Genomic DNA, 14,452 nt, shown 5'->3' with positions numbered 1-14,452 from the left:
TTTTTAAATACCGATAGATAGATAGATAGATAGATAGATAGATAGATAGATAGATAGATTCCATGAAAAACAGAAGCGATAGTACATTCTTCGGAGAGGGTTAGAAGTCATAAAATGTGCCCGTATCATGAGGCAGCTACATGAAAACGACCGCTGAAGTGGGTTTTATGGTCGACAAGAAGAGCGCCGTGTGTGAGTGTCCGCCGCGTGTTAGCTGAGTGGGTCTAATGCTTTGAGTGCAGCCAGTGGCTCTGTGAAATGACTCTCAGCAGCCAGACAAGACATTACCTCATGAATATATTGATGAACAATGTATTTTTAAAGGTGATGTACACGCTATATGTTCGCCGCATCGCGCCGCTGATCACCGCAAGGTAATCAGGGATGCTACAAGTCAACAGCCTGCGCGAATACTAATCACAGGCGATAGATGTGAAACAGTGGAAGTATGCGTCTCAAGAATGCGCGCTGTTCCTCATGCATTGATGCGTCACTTGAGAAGCTGCATGAAGGCTGTATGCTATTGAAATTATCTGAGTAAAAAAAAAAAAAAGAAGAAGTCATTATTAAAAATACATTGTTTGTTAACAGGCAAAACAATGATACAGCCCTATGTTCACTTTCTATAAATATAAACCATGACGCCAAAGTGGTAAGTGTGTAATTATGCCGACCATTCAGTCAAACTCGGGTGTATAATTTTGTATTAATAATGCCGCGCGCTTTGCCGTTGAAAAACTGAGTGCGTGCCTCCCTCTAGCGGCAACAACATCACAATACAGTCTGGAGTACCTCACCCCGTGACCGCTGTCATGGACACAGGACAGGAATGTTCAGACACAGACCCTTCTCATTGAGTTCTGTCGTGTTGGAGGGCAAGAGCAGAATGACACGTAGAACAGAAAATAGTTTCCTTACAATCACAACAGAAAGAAAACAATATTTTGTGTCAGGATGCACAGCAGTTTCGAAATGTCACAAAAAACAGGTGTCTTGATGTAATGTTATTTTTTGGCATCACATTCATTGCTTGCCGTTTTCTTTACTATATACTCTCAAGAATAAGTCTGTAATCTCCTCTTGTGCACCTATTGATTGGACTGCATTGAACTTGGTTATGTGATGTACTCACTTGATTTCTCTTTTCTTCTCTGAGCAATTACAGTTTGTGCAACTTTTTCCAGATCAGCGACTCAAAGACATACAAACACACACACACACACACACACACACACACACACACACACACACTACCATTGAACGTCTTATTTTTTAATTTGGCTAGAAAACATGCAGTCAAAGTGCCCCGTGGGCTGACCATATCAGGTCGTGACATTTGCATTTGACAGGAATCACATCAGACAGGGTTAATACTGCAGCAGATGGAGGGATAAAAAATAAAAAAAACAAGTGGAAAGTGCCCACCCCCACTTTCATCCCCACATCCCCTTTCCTCTCCCAATTCCCCTCCTTCAATTCCTGTAGCTGTGGTGCTTAAATTAAAAAGGAAGAAATGCAATTTAAAGACATGGGGTAAACAATCACAAAACACTTGTTTCTGGAGGAGACACAATTTCCTGGTGCCTTGTCCAATTTCTTATGGCCCGGAGGGCTGCCGCGCGCGTTTGAACACCTGGTTCAACACCGCTGATTAAAATTGTAATGCCATTGTTGAATCAATCCATATGACATTTTGGAAATACACAAGTACCGGGACATTTTATACATACAGCATTTTCTCAGATGTTTTCATTTGGAGGCAGAAAGGTGCAAGGTGGCAACTCGTACAGGGTGTCACTGCTATGCCTTGCAACTGTTTGAGGTGTGGAAAGGGATGTTTTAGCACAACTCTATTACAGTACAAGCTCAAGAAAGAAAGAATGTAAAAAATTGTCTTTGCTTTCAGTACCTTGAAACCATCAACCTTGAAATGAACAAACTTTGTGTCAGTAAACTTAAGCGGGGCTGTGATTAGTCCGATCTTGGGGGTGTCGACATGATGGACAAGCTTTTGTGCTGGTAAGACTTCACACTTTTCTATTTCCACCCCTCGGGAAGTATATAGTTTTAATCTAGGTTGCGCACTATTGTGGAAGCGGAAGCAGATCAGTTCAAATGTTGAAATGAGCAGGTGGAGGGTTGAAAAGATTCAGGGTTGGGGGACATGGGGACACGCACACACACACACACACACACACACACACACACACACACACACACACAAATTAGACTGTTTTAGCTCAGCAGGGCCAAGTGGAATAGAGCATGAGAGGACAAGGGAATGAGAACAAGAGAGAGAATGTCCAGATTTTTGTAACATTATTACACCGGCACAGCCCCTAAGGCCAAACATCTGAGGTTCGGGCGACAGACGGGCTGTTGTTCGTGCCGCACCGCAGTAATGTTTTACCAGCCCCTGCGCCCGTGTCAATCAATGGCCGGCGTGTTCCCAAACATATTCAACGCACAAAGGGAACACTTTTGGCTGGGGGGAAATGGATTGTGCGCTAAGATTGGCAGGAGACTCTCTGGACGCGTCAATCACCAAAGGCCCTTTGTTTTTTTTTTACCCCTTGTCGCGAGCTTCAAGAGCAAAGACGTCGCCTTTTGTCTCGTCAGCGCAAACTGTTTTACATTTGGCCCCGGCAGGAAACCGCAAGGCAAGAGACAACGGAAAAAGGAGTCTTCGTTTGTCCCACCACGAGCGGGATTACTGTCCAACAGGTAAAATGCGAAATTCGTGGTGCTCGGCTTTGTGCGGCGCGCCTTTTGCGGAAGCCCTAATCTACACGCTTCATGATATGACGACGGCGAGAGCGGGATAAAAGGGGAGGGAGTGGAGGGGAGAGTTGGACGTAAGCAGGCGGTCAGATTGTTAGCGTTTGAAACTGCAATTTCACACGACGGACATTTGAAATCTGAGAGAGCCGCCGGCCTTTTCCCTGGCACGCCATCTAAGCAGCTTCCCCTCTGTTGTTCTTCCCGCCTCATCTCTCTCCTCTGCTCTCTCGTCCTTTCTTCCCGTCTGGCCTCTTCCAGGTGCCGCGCTATCTCGCAGCAAACACCGGGGGATCCGTGAGCCGTGTACATCCGCGGCCCTTTGAAAGAGGAAGCCACTTTTGCCGCCCCGTCTTGGAAAGCACCTTCCGCCGTCCTTCTGTGTCCACCCCCCCCCCTTGCCGGGAGATGAAGGCGGCTCTCGCTGAAAGAGTGGGTTTTTTTTGTAACCAAAGCCACATGCCGGGCAGAACAGCCAGTTGTAAGACAAGAAAGATCTTTGTGGCGAACACAAGTGCTTGGCTGTCCTCTTTGCGTGCCTGTCTGTCAGCGTCACATTGGCCGCTGGACACCTGTACAACTGTAATTTTACACAGGCCAAAAAAAAACAAAGACGAGTCACGCCGATGGGGGGTAACGAGGGCTTACGCGGAGTGCGCGCTCGCAGGCCTGTTTTTTTTTTTTGCTATGAAGAATTTGCTAAGTGGCGCTGAGTGGCCTCTTCTGAAGGGCAATGCTTGACGGGGAAAAAGTCATCGCCGCCGCCCCCCCCATCTCCAAAGAGCGTGCCTTTCAGGAGGTGAGAGCGATACGCAGAACACATGAATGTGACATTTGACACTTGTGACAAATGTCGGCAGGTGACGGACCTTTGAACCCTCGGAGAGAGCTTTTGTCGGCCTGGTGTGAGCAATCCAACGACAAAGTTTCACCCTACTTTCAAAAGGATTGGCACACAAAAATACACTTTACAAATGTTTACCGTCAGTGAAAGCTTCAGAAAAGACAAACATCCTTCCTTTAAGTCCTGTTTTGCCTGCCCACCCATTCAGAAAATGTGCGCGATAAAAGGGCGAGAGAAAGATTTCACGTAATGTGGAATATAGAGCCCCTTGGTGACGTCACAAGCTGCGTTTCCATTAACCCTAGAACTGTGCAAAACCTAAATATTGCAATAGAAAACTGGTAATGGAAACACCTAAACTTTGAAAAAACTCTCAAATATTGCTAGAAGGTTTTGATGCTCTCATGAGGTGGTTTTTCAGACGTATTTATATAGAGGTATATTGGCATATGACATTTTTTTTTTTTTTTTTTATTTAAACGTCACAGGACCTGGCGTACGGGGTCACGTGACCAGTTCACTTCAAGTGAAAATAGCACATTGTTTGGACGGAGGAGGAGAGGGAATATTGTTTTTTTCTTTTTACAAGTAATCAAAGAGAAACAAACCACAACCATTCTTGACAGCAAACAAATGTAAACAAACGTAAACACCTGCAAATCACAATTGTACTTTGGGGAAATTTTAGAAATATTGCTTTTTTTTTTTTTTTTTGCGAAAACCTGTAATGGCAACGCAGCTACAGAGAGCTCAGAAAGCACAAATCCCTCATACTGACAACCATAGTCCGACGTTTGATCTACAAAAGTATTTTGTTATTGTGGATAAACAATTGTGCCAGGCTACTCCACCAGAAACCGGGATGGAAACTAAAGACTTCAAAAAAGGCGATTGAAGGGGAACCTTTCTGGCAAAACAAGAGTCGAGAGCCTCTTTAAGGTACTTGACACACAAAGACGCAAGAGAGTCAGACTCCGGCTAAACATGGATGAGGGACAATATGGATATAAGAGGGCATGTCTGAGGATGAGGTCGGGGCTTTGGAATGTGGCGGGATGATAGAGAGCAGGAAGAGAAATGTGATAAAACTCCTGCCTGCTGTCAGTGCACGCACAGACACACACATACGCGCGCACTCACACACACATTACAAATACCACGCTGTGCTGTGGCCAAGGGTCGAGTGTCAGCTGACAGAACACACTGATCTCTGTCACTGCCAAAGCCATGATAACGCACCAGGACAGCCACACGCTGGTGTGTGTGTGTGTGTGTGTGTGTGTGTGTGTGTGTGTGTGTGTGTGAATGAGGGAGAGGCACATTACTCGACACTTTGCAATAATAAATAATAGAAAATAAGGGAATCACTATCTACATTAAATGTATTCACATTTGACAACAGGTTCCTTTACAAATTGATCACTTCCTCAATCCCACGCCGCGCTATCATGGCGCGCTGGTTAAGAAGCTAGAGCTCGGAACAAGCGTCGGTCTGGCTTCGGAAATAAACAACATCGCAGCCAACATCATAGCATGGCAGGTGTTACACTTCATAATTTAGTAGGAGCAATCTATTATGCATATGCATTGGCCTAAATGATCCTGACTAAAAGGCACACCTATCGCTCGAGCAGTCCACATCCATTAAGGGTTACTTTTGGATGAAGAACATAGAATAAAGCAGCCGTGCTGCCTTGGGCTTCTGTTAGCCTTGGATGAATATAGACAAATATGAAGGACACATTATTTGTCTTTTTTTTTTTTTTTTTTTTTTAAATAATGCAAATAAAGGTGATTTAAAAAAAAAAAAATCTGACAGGAGGATTATATTATTTGATATTTATAGAAACAGGTGTAAAAGGAGTCAGAATTTCAGAGAGACTTTGTTTGTTGTTTATAATAAAACAGTAAAGCAAATTCGCTTTCAGGGATGTGTTTACTTTTTAAGTGCTGTGATTAATAAATGCCATGTAGCTGACATAATTCCTGTTGATATTTGTCTACTCACACCTGAGAGCATATGTAAAAAAAAAGATGTAGACTAAAACAGAATTACTCCACTTTGATAGGAACAAGTTGCCGTGGAATACAGGAATGAATACAGCATGAGCGCGTTACGAAAAAGTTGAATTCAGGCTCAAATTTCTAGTCTTATGTCTGTTCGCAGTGCAGCAACTGTGTATTCTCCCTTTTCTCTCTCTGCCTCTCAGGCAGTGTCCGTTTTCTGCGCCACAGATTATGTTTAGTCCAAATGGCCATCGTTGCCGATGACAAAGATATCAGAGGATTTTGATGTCATGTTCGCCCTCTTCCTGTTGGACTCCTCCGGTCATTTCTTGATCTTCTCCCAGACATCTGATCTACATCGCCATGTTTCTGATGACAGCCAAAAGGCAAGACTTTATCTTTGTTAGATAACCTCAGACCTGGGAAAGTACATATAAACAATGGGAAGAGGGGAAAAAAAGGAAGAAGAAACCCCTCAATCAATGAACTACTGCTGAGCAAGCAGTTAACTCGCTGAGGACTCAGCGAGGAGGATGGGTAAGAGATCAGCTTCCACTGAGAAACGGGAGCACTGAGCTTTATTCTAATGCCGAGCAACAGGCAACCATATGGGCCGATGCATGTTTTATGTTTATGTCTGTCAAGTTAATTTGATCTGAGCATCGTCGAAAGATGGCTTTGAGGGTAACTCAGTCGAGAACATTTTTGCGCATAGAAACACTGACGATTCACCGCAATGCGTTTTTAAAGAGGGAGTTTGGATATATTTTATTTTCTTGAAAGGGAAATGACAACAGGATTAAATTTGCTTATTTTAAATAATAATTATTTCCCTTTTCAAAGACATAAAAGATGTTTTCTCACGTAAATATTAAGTTTAAGCAAGAATGTTGTTGATATATTACCACAGTGAAACACCCAATTTGAAATTTTTCCACATTATTGCATACATACATATTAAATTAGAGATACATATATACACCACTCTGACACGATGTACATCAAAGTTTGACATTGTCAGACAATGTACTGTATGTACGTGTGCATCTTGTTGCAGTACTACGTGTGAGCAAATGGAGGAGCTCTAGTGATGTTTTTCTGACCACATGGGAAGGCCACTGCAGGAGGACCACAAGACAAACATTGCTTGTGTGAGTGTGTGTATGTGTGTATGCATTTGTGTAAAGCTCACCAAAGTATGTGCATGTGTGTTGCCGCTGACTGTTTAATGCTTCTTATTTTCATAAACAAACAATTTTAAGACAAGGGACCACAATCTTTGTGTCGAACAAACTTTTTTTCAACACTGAAACACAGAACAATAAGTCTACTAGGATAATGACATAAAGAGAAATTACGCAATGAATTGGATTGTGAAACCAAAACTTCTTTCTCACCTCTGCTCTGAAGGAGAGACAACAGCACATATGTGAAAGTTTAAAATATTTGACTTTCTTGGCTGCTTAACGAAAAGTTTCATGACATAAATTTAAAATAGTTGTACAAAAAACAACCCATAAATAGAATTAATGTAAAAAAAAAACAAGCAAAATTTCCTAAACTGTACAGCAGCAGAACTGCTGCAATGGTTAGAGAGAGAAAAAAGGGTCAACTTTCATTAAATGCTGCTGAATCTTGGGGATTCTATCATTTTTAGACAGAAAAATAAAAAGTAGTGTTTTATATACGTTTTGCAAAACCCCTGAGAAGTATTTCAAAAGAGATCACTAAAAACCCATGGGTTGGTTTCCATGCAGCTTTGGAGCAGGCGCTGCAGTTTCTCATGGCGGCTGCGTACAATGACATTCACCAGTAGATTATCAAACACAAACATCCTTTCTCCGCATCTTAAAGCCCAGCTGTCTCACAGCCCTTACATGGTGTTCAAACTGTCCCGGCACAATGCTTGACATTGGTCCCGCCGCAAAGAAAACAATGACCCGACATGCTCCTATCAAACTCTTACTTAAATCCCTCCTTTTAGCCCACTTTCATTCTGTGTCATTCCGCCTTGTATCTGGCCGGGACTTACAAGTCTCCGGCTGCGACATAAGGGATTCCGTGTTGTCCACTCCTAACAGATTATACAAGGACGCAAGACAAAAGAACAGCGACGCGGCCCGCGCATTTATTAGCCTGGGCATGAAAGGGAGCGGGGAGAGCAAAGGGGCGCGTCGTCCGGGTGACGGGTGAGGAGGAAGCGGGAGAGTTTAGGGAAGGGAAATAAAGTGGGTGAGGGAAATAAAGAATATGGATATGGCTTTTTTATGGTGTTATGAACAGAGGGGCGAACAATGCTCAAAGAAAAACAAGAAAAAGTGGGCAGAAATAAGCAAGCCTTTCTGTTTTTCTCTTTTTTTTCTTTCCTTTGCTCTCCGCGGTTATCGCAGGTCCAGGCCGGCATCTTTATTCTACCAGGAGAAAATGCTAATCATCAATCTCAGGCTGCTTGCTACGTCTCTGTTTAATAGCTGATAGGGAGTCTCCGCAGGCTGCTTTGCTGCTTTGTTTAAAATGACATATAATGGGACTGAGCCTTATCAGTGTCTCAATGCTTTTCTCTCTCCCAGTCTCTTATTCCTCTCACTCCCCTCCCTCCATCCCTCTCTCCCTCCCTCGCCTCCTTCTCCTTTGGATTGCGGTCCAGTGTAAAGGAATAAGGCAGAGCGAGCCACGATTGATTTTGAGCCAGGGATAACTTAATCCATCAATTTAACATGAAATGAATATGCAAAAAAGGGGGGAGGGAGGGAGAGAGGGAGGGATGGCAACAACCAGCCAGCCTCTTCAACAATGACAAAAGAGGGAGATGGGACGCAGAAAAAAAGGGAGGAAGAAAGAGGAGAAGGGAGCGAGCGGGAACATAACAGATGGGGACTGGTTTGATATTATTAGTATACTTTAAAAAAAAGAGAAGAAGCGTTCTCTCATCCTGGAGACGAATCCATCACAAGGCGCTTTGGTTTCCCTGTGTTTCACAATGACAAAGTGGAAGCAGCGGAGCCAAATCACGGCCACAATTCATTGTTGCGCACACAAATAAATCTACTGATGAGAATACATCACAGATGCAGCCCTGCTTGGACTAAGGCGTCCTCACAGTTACACGGACATATAAGTAAAACTCGGGCAACTGCAGTTTTTCCTTGTGAAACCATTAAACAAAGATGGACATGAAACCAGACTGGCCACCTTGCTTTGTGTTTGATTCCCAGGGTGAATTTTTCCCAGATCCACCTTGAAAAGCTCCAGGCTGGTTTGTTCGTTTGCAGCCAGAAGGACCAATCAGCAGAGTTTGAGGACAGAAAGCTTTACCCAGGGTTGAGTTGTGCCTTGAACATGAAGTTACAGTAACTTTGTAAACAATGACAGATTTGCAGTTGCATCAAAACCGGAGACAAACTTCTCAGTAAGAGAAGAGTTAAAAAAAAAATAATCAACGTTTCTGCCCAACCAGCAATGATGTTTTATTGAAAGATTCTCTTGATTTCAAAATGCAATTTGTGAACTCTTTCTCATGTGAATATTAATTGAACAGATTTCAAGTTAGATACCATTTAAAAAAAACAAACATGTGGTGCATATGGTTTACTTTCAACAAAGTGGTCATGGAAATTATGCAGTCTCTTAGACTTTACTGTGTCGTTGGGACTCACATGAGCTTGGCTGGAATAAAGAAACCTAAAACTCTCATAATCTATCGGATTGGGACATAAAATATAGTTTGGACCACTTTAAGACTTGTCTGGTGAATCGTAGCAGCCACATGCTAAAGAACCTTCAGTAAACTACATTTTTTAACCATCCTTTTATTTCTAATTTTGAAACAAGCAGTGATTTAGTGCTCAAATGATTTTACGCCATCAACGATTAAGATCATATTTCAAGCTGCCGTCAATCAATACAGCATTCATGCATTTCAAAGGTCTGAAAAGTTTGTAAACCGGAGATCTTAGTCTGCTCAAGTAATGACTTTAAAAGGATTTCAAATTAAAATTGAATAATGAAGGCTGACGTTTCCATCGCCTCACCGTCATGCACTTACAGGTTGCTACTGTTTATGGTGGTCTCGGGTCAGCTGCTTGTCTGTCACATGATCAGAGAGGAAGGAAAACATTAACATTGAACATGGGCTGGAGCAGATGAAAGCTTTTGGCCTGAACTGTCAGTGCTCTGAGGTGATGAGAGATGTCATTACTTATTCATGAGTCCTAAATGCAGAGCAGAGGAGATGGGCATGGCTGACCCTGAATCGGAGGGGGAGGGTTCTGTGTGTGTGTGTGTGTGTGTGTGTGTGTGTGTGTGTGAGAGAGAGAGAGAGAGAGAGAGTGTATATGCATGTGTGTGTGTGTGTTTATGTGTGTATCATGGGGCGTATTAGATAAAAGCAGTGTGATTGAATAGAAATACTTGGTGCCCCAGCTGTGAGGCTGATTTAATCTGAGAGTCTGTTCAATTTTAATTTCATAAGAAATGTTCTGCGGTCATGAACAGTCATTTAAAAAAACAAAACAAGCAAGGATAACATCATTAGTGAGCAACTTAGATGGCTGATACACATACAGTGTTGTGAAAAGGAATACATTCCAATTGTTTTGTCCCATCGACCCCCTGCTATTATGTAGGATATAATAATTCCCTGTGTGTGTTGCTATAAAAATACATCCATGAATTTGGATTAAACAACAATTGTATTATCAATGGTCTCATATTAGGGAAAATTCAGTGTATCAATAATTTGTGTTTCTAGTCTACAAATGAAATGATAAAGTCTTTATCTTAAAAACAAAAAACAGCTATCTGAAAATCAGCTCTTTGTGACATCACAAAGTGCAGTGACATTCGGGTTAGTGGCAACAGCTGCAACCAGGTGTTTGTTCTAATCAATGCCACTGCCTCGCGTCAGCCTTGACCCTGCTAAACTTGGAGGAGTTTTGGGTACAAGCACGACACCTGTTCCGGCTAGGGTTGGGGTTAGGTGTTTGATCTCGCCGCGGCTCCTCCCTCCTCCGACGAGCGCTGATACACTGGAATATTGAGGAGGAGAGGGCAGCACTGTGATCTGAAAAAAGGAGCGGTGCCGTCTCTTATTCAGCTACCCCACTGAGTCACTTTTCCCGCTGAATGCGGCTCTTGTTTGATGGGAGATGTGCGCACGGCTGGGGGGCCGCTACGGCTTCAAAGCAGCTGGAAGTGACCTGTCAACAGAGAGAGTGGGAGCAAAGGGAACGAGGCAGATTATGTGGGCTGCATCCCAGAGGGCTCGGCGGGAACATTGTGCGGAATATTTCTGATAATAGTGAGCAGGAAGGTTTAAAACTTTGACCTGGTACAATGTCCCAGACACCAAAGTCACTGAGGGCGTCCGCCTCCTCCATGTCTGTAGCTGGGATACGGGTGTCGGGATCAAAAACCTGGGTTTCAGGCTTGTAGTGTGACAGGTGAAAACATAGTTGCCCCGTGTTCCCAACCTGATTTACAAACTCTGGGCTGCAGAAATGGCCCAGCGGGTTACGGTGCCTGAAATGAAGTCCCTATCGTATTTCCTGTTTTATACAGGTGGGTGTGACACATGCGCGGGCAGCCAAGCCCGCCGCCACTGCATTACTGTCTATTCATTTTCCCCATGCATGTCATTGATGTACTGCGGGGGCAAAGGAATAACTAATGGATGTGCAACCTATAGCATATATAACTCCCTTTAAAGTACACACCGGTCACGTGGGAAAAAGCCGCCCCGGTGATTTTTTTTTCTCCCCCCCCAGTGTCCTTATCTGCATTTGCAGGTTGCCGAGATCCATCAGTGTTTATGAAGCCAAGGCCAATGTAATTCTAGCACATTTATCCAGGCGGAACACACACATGCACAAACACGCACACACACACACACACACACACACACACACAGATGCAGGCCCGCACTTTTCCATTAACATCGTGAATATCCTTGGCACAGCCTGAAAGTTTATTTTTCTTCTTCTGTCCGCGCTAAATATGTAAACCTGACAAAAATCTTAAATTATTTGAGAAGGTAAAAAAACCAAACAATCCAAAATATTTTTTTTAGATAAGGCAACGATATGGAAGTCTCCTGGCTGGACGTCACCGGCAGATAACAAGGGTTTTTCTTTTATTAATGACCTGACAGTGGAACAGGCTAAAGTAATTAGGCTCCTCTACCGCTCTTCTTGCCTGGCTCGGCCTCGATATATGGTTGAGCAAATTTTGGCGATAGTTTGATAACCAAAGCATCCTGTGGCCACAGCTCGGGGGGAAAAAAAGAGGAGAGCAAAATGAATGAGTGCTGGGAAAAGAGGGATGCTGTTGATGTTATCAAAGTTCATTCGATTTGCTGCAGGAAAGCTAAGGCGCCTATCGGTTACATTCACCTGTGAATGGTTAATTGTCCGGCACATGCATATGAGCGAGTCATTAATAACATTTGAATAATGGTCCAACTCTCTTTTTTTCCACCCCTACTTCTGCTTTTCTCTCCAGCCCTCTGGTTTCATCTCTTCTAGTACAAGCAGCTGCTAAAAAAAAAAAAATGCACAAATACAACATTCACTCAAATGAAACTATATTTAACTATTACCCTCTAGCAGTGAAAAAAGTGGTTGTATAGAATTTAAAAAAGTAAATCTGACACAACATAATGGTAAACTGAATTATGGCTGGAAAAATGTGTAATAATGTTTGATATCATAAGGATTTTGTCTTGCAGAGTGTCTGAAGCGTGCACGTTCATGTGTGTGTGTGTGTGTGTGTGTGTGTCTGCGTGTGTGTGTCAGGCAGGGCAATCAGGCAGACAGGGAGCAGCATTGAGTCACTCCAGATAAATCCAGTGGCCGCCTGCCACAAAAGAGAGGATAAGGAGATTATCTCTCAATCAGCGACTACCGCGGCGATCTAAACTGCTGCTTTTCTCAGGTGGACGGACCTTTGTCCAATCCCTCACAGCCCAAATTTCTCCTTGTCCCCCCTCAGAGGATTTTGTCTTCTTTTATACTCGGTGTTCACTAGGTTTGGATGTAAGTCATCCACTGGAGCTTCAACCTACATGAGCAGTTAACAATTGTTTTTACTTTACGCCCCCATTTTTGTTCAAGAAAATAGTCCTTTTATTCAAGACAGAGATAATTAAGGTTTCATCCCTTTGTGATCAACGTATTTTCTCAAATTCGGCAGTAGGCCATAATCTACTTTAGTTTTTAAAAAACTACTTGTGGTGGAAAATTATGTGCGTCTCTGCTTTTCACACTAATACTTTCATATTGCTTTAAATATGAAAGTATTTAAAGCAATACTAAAACTAAAACTATTAAATGTTTTAGTTTATTTAAACTAAAACATTTAAATAAACTAAATGTTTTAGTTTATTTAATATTATTAACAAAAATGTTCTTTTATGTAGCTTTTTTTTTTCACATTTGTTTTTAAACTCAAGTCGTGGATCGATACAAGCAACTGTTTTTATTGCAATCTCTCCACATTGCTCCAGTTATTACACCTTTTTTTTTTTTTTAGACTTAATAAACTAAGATCATTTCAGCAATTTGTGTCCGCTCAGTCGTTCCCATGTAACCGGGTGTGTAGATGAGCGGTGTCTGTAAGCGCAAGTCAATATAACATATTCTTAGGAGTGTTGTTTTTTGCGTGTGTTTATGTGTAAATCCATGACGCCATAATTGCCTCAGCCTGCAGTCCTACACTCGTAACAAGACAAGCCAGGATGTAACTCAGACCGCTACAACGATGGACCCTCGACTGGAGTTGTTGTACAGCGGTTCTGCCTCCGACGAACAACGTGTTACTCAGATGTTACAATGACAAATCTGGAGCGGCGTGCACGAGTGTGTGTGTGTGTGGGCATTCCTGAGCGTGATGGATCATCCCCGGGTTGACATGATGTCCAACAGCTGTGTAGTACAAGCTCCAAGACACCATGTTGCTTCTGGTCAACAAGCTCTGTACATTTGCTCAACTAACGAGGCTTTCTCCTGTGGTAAGCAACCGGTGCGATCCGGTTCCAGGCAGTCTTGTCTTTGCTCTTTTCACCCCCCTCCCCACACTTTTTTCCCTCTAATTTGGCTTTCCCATCTTCTTTCCTTTCCAATTTGGCTTAACTTCTGCTTTGCTCTCTAAAACTACACAAGACTCAGTGCCATGTGCCATAAACTGTACTAAAGAGTGAATTCTTAGACCAAAAAAAAAAAACATTTAGAGAAGGGCTAACGCAATACTGTTGGTAACTAAAATTGATAATTGATGCACAACTGTCTTGTTTAGATGAGTTAACCATATGCACACCATGTGCATGTCACTATGCGTCTACATCTCTGTCATTTCTGCAGTGATTACTGTGAAAAACAGTGCTAAAAGAGTTCCTCTGCTTATTGTCAGGCTTCTGGGATAATTAGGGCAGAAGAGTCGCTGGATGAATTATAGTTTCCCTCCCCTGACTTGCCGCTGTTGCCTGCCATCACGTCTCTGGTCCCCACAGAAAAGCTTGGTCTCTCTTCCTCCTCAATTTACTCTGCCTGCAAGAGCTGAGGAGAGTCCCTGCAGAGCATCCCTACAATGGAACACACACACTTAGGCACACACAAAGGCCCATTATAAAATAGCAAATTTATATTTCATATGTTCCTGTTTGAATCTGTTTGGGCCTCACAGTTACAAATGGAGAAGACGTGGTTAAAGTATTTATGCTATGCAACCCAACAGTCTATCTATTAGTAATACGGGGGAGTGAAGGGAAACATATTCTTTGTCTTATATCCCATTTGTTGTCAGGATGGATTCACTCATTCAGCAAGATGC

This window comes from Nelusetta ayraudi, unplaced genomic scaffold, assembly GCF_046127955.1.
Source record: "Nelusetta ayraudi isolate G7.1 ecotype Tasmania unplaced genomic scaffold, CSIRO-AGI_Nayr_v1 ptg000136l, whole genome shotgun sequence".
NCBI lineage: Eukaryota > Metazoa > Chordata > Actinopteri > Tetraodontiformes > Monacanthidae > Nelusetta > Nelusetta ayraudi.
The sequence above is the reverse complement of the archived record's forward strand: the minus strand, read 5'-3'. Positions refer to the sequence as shown.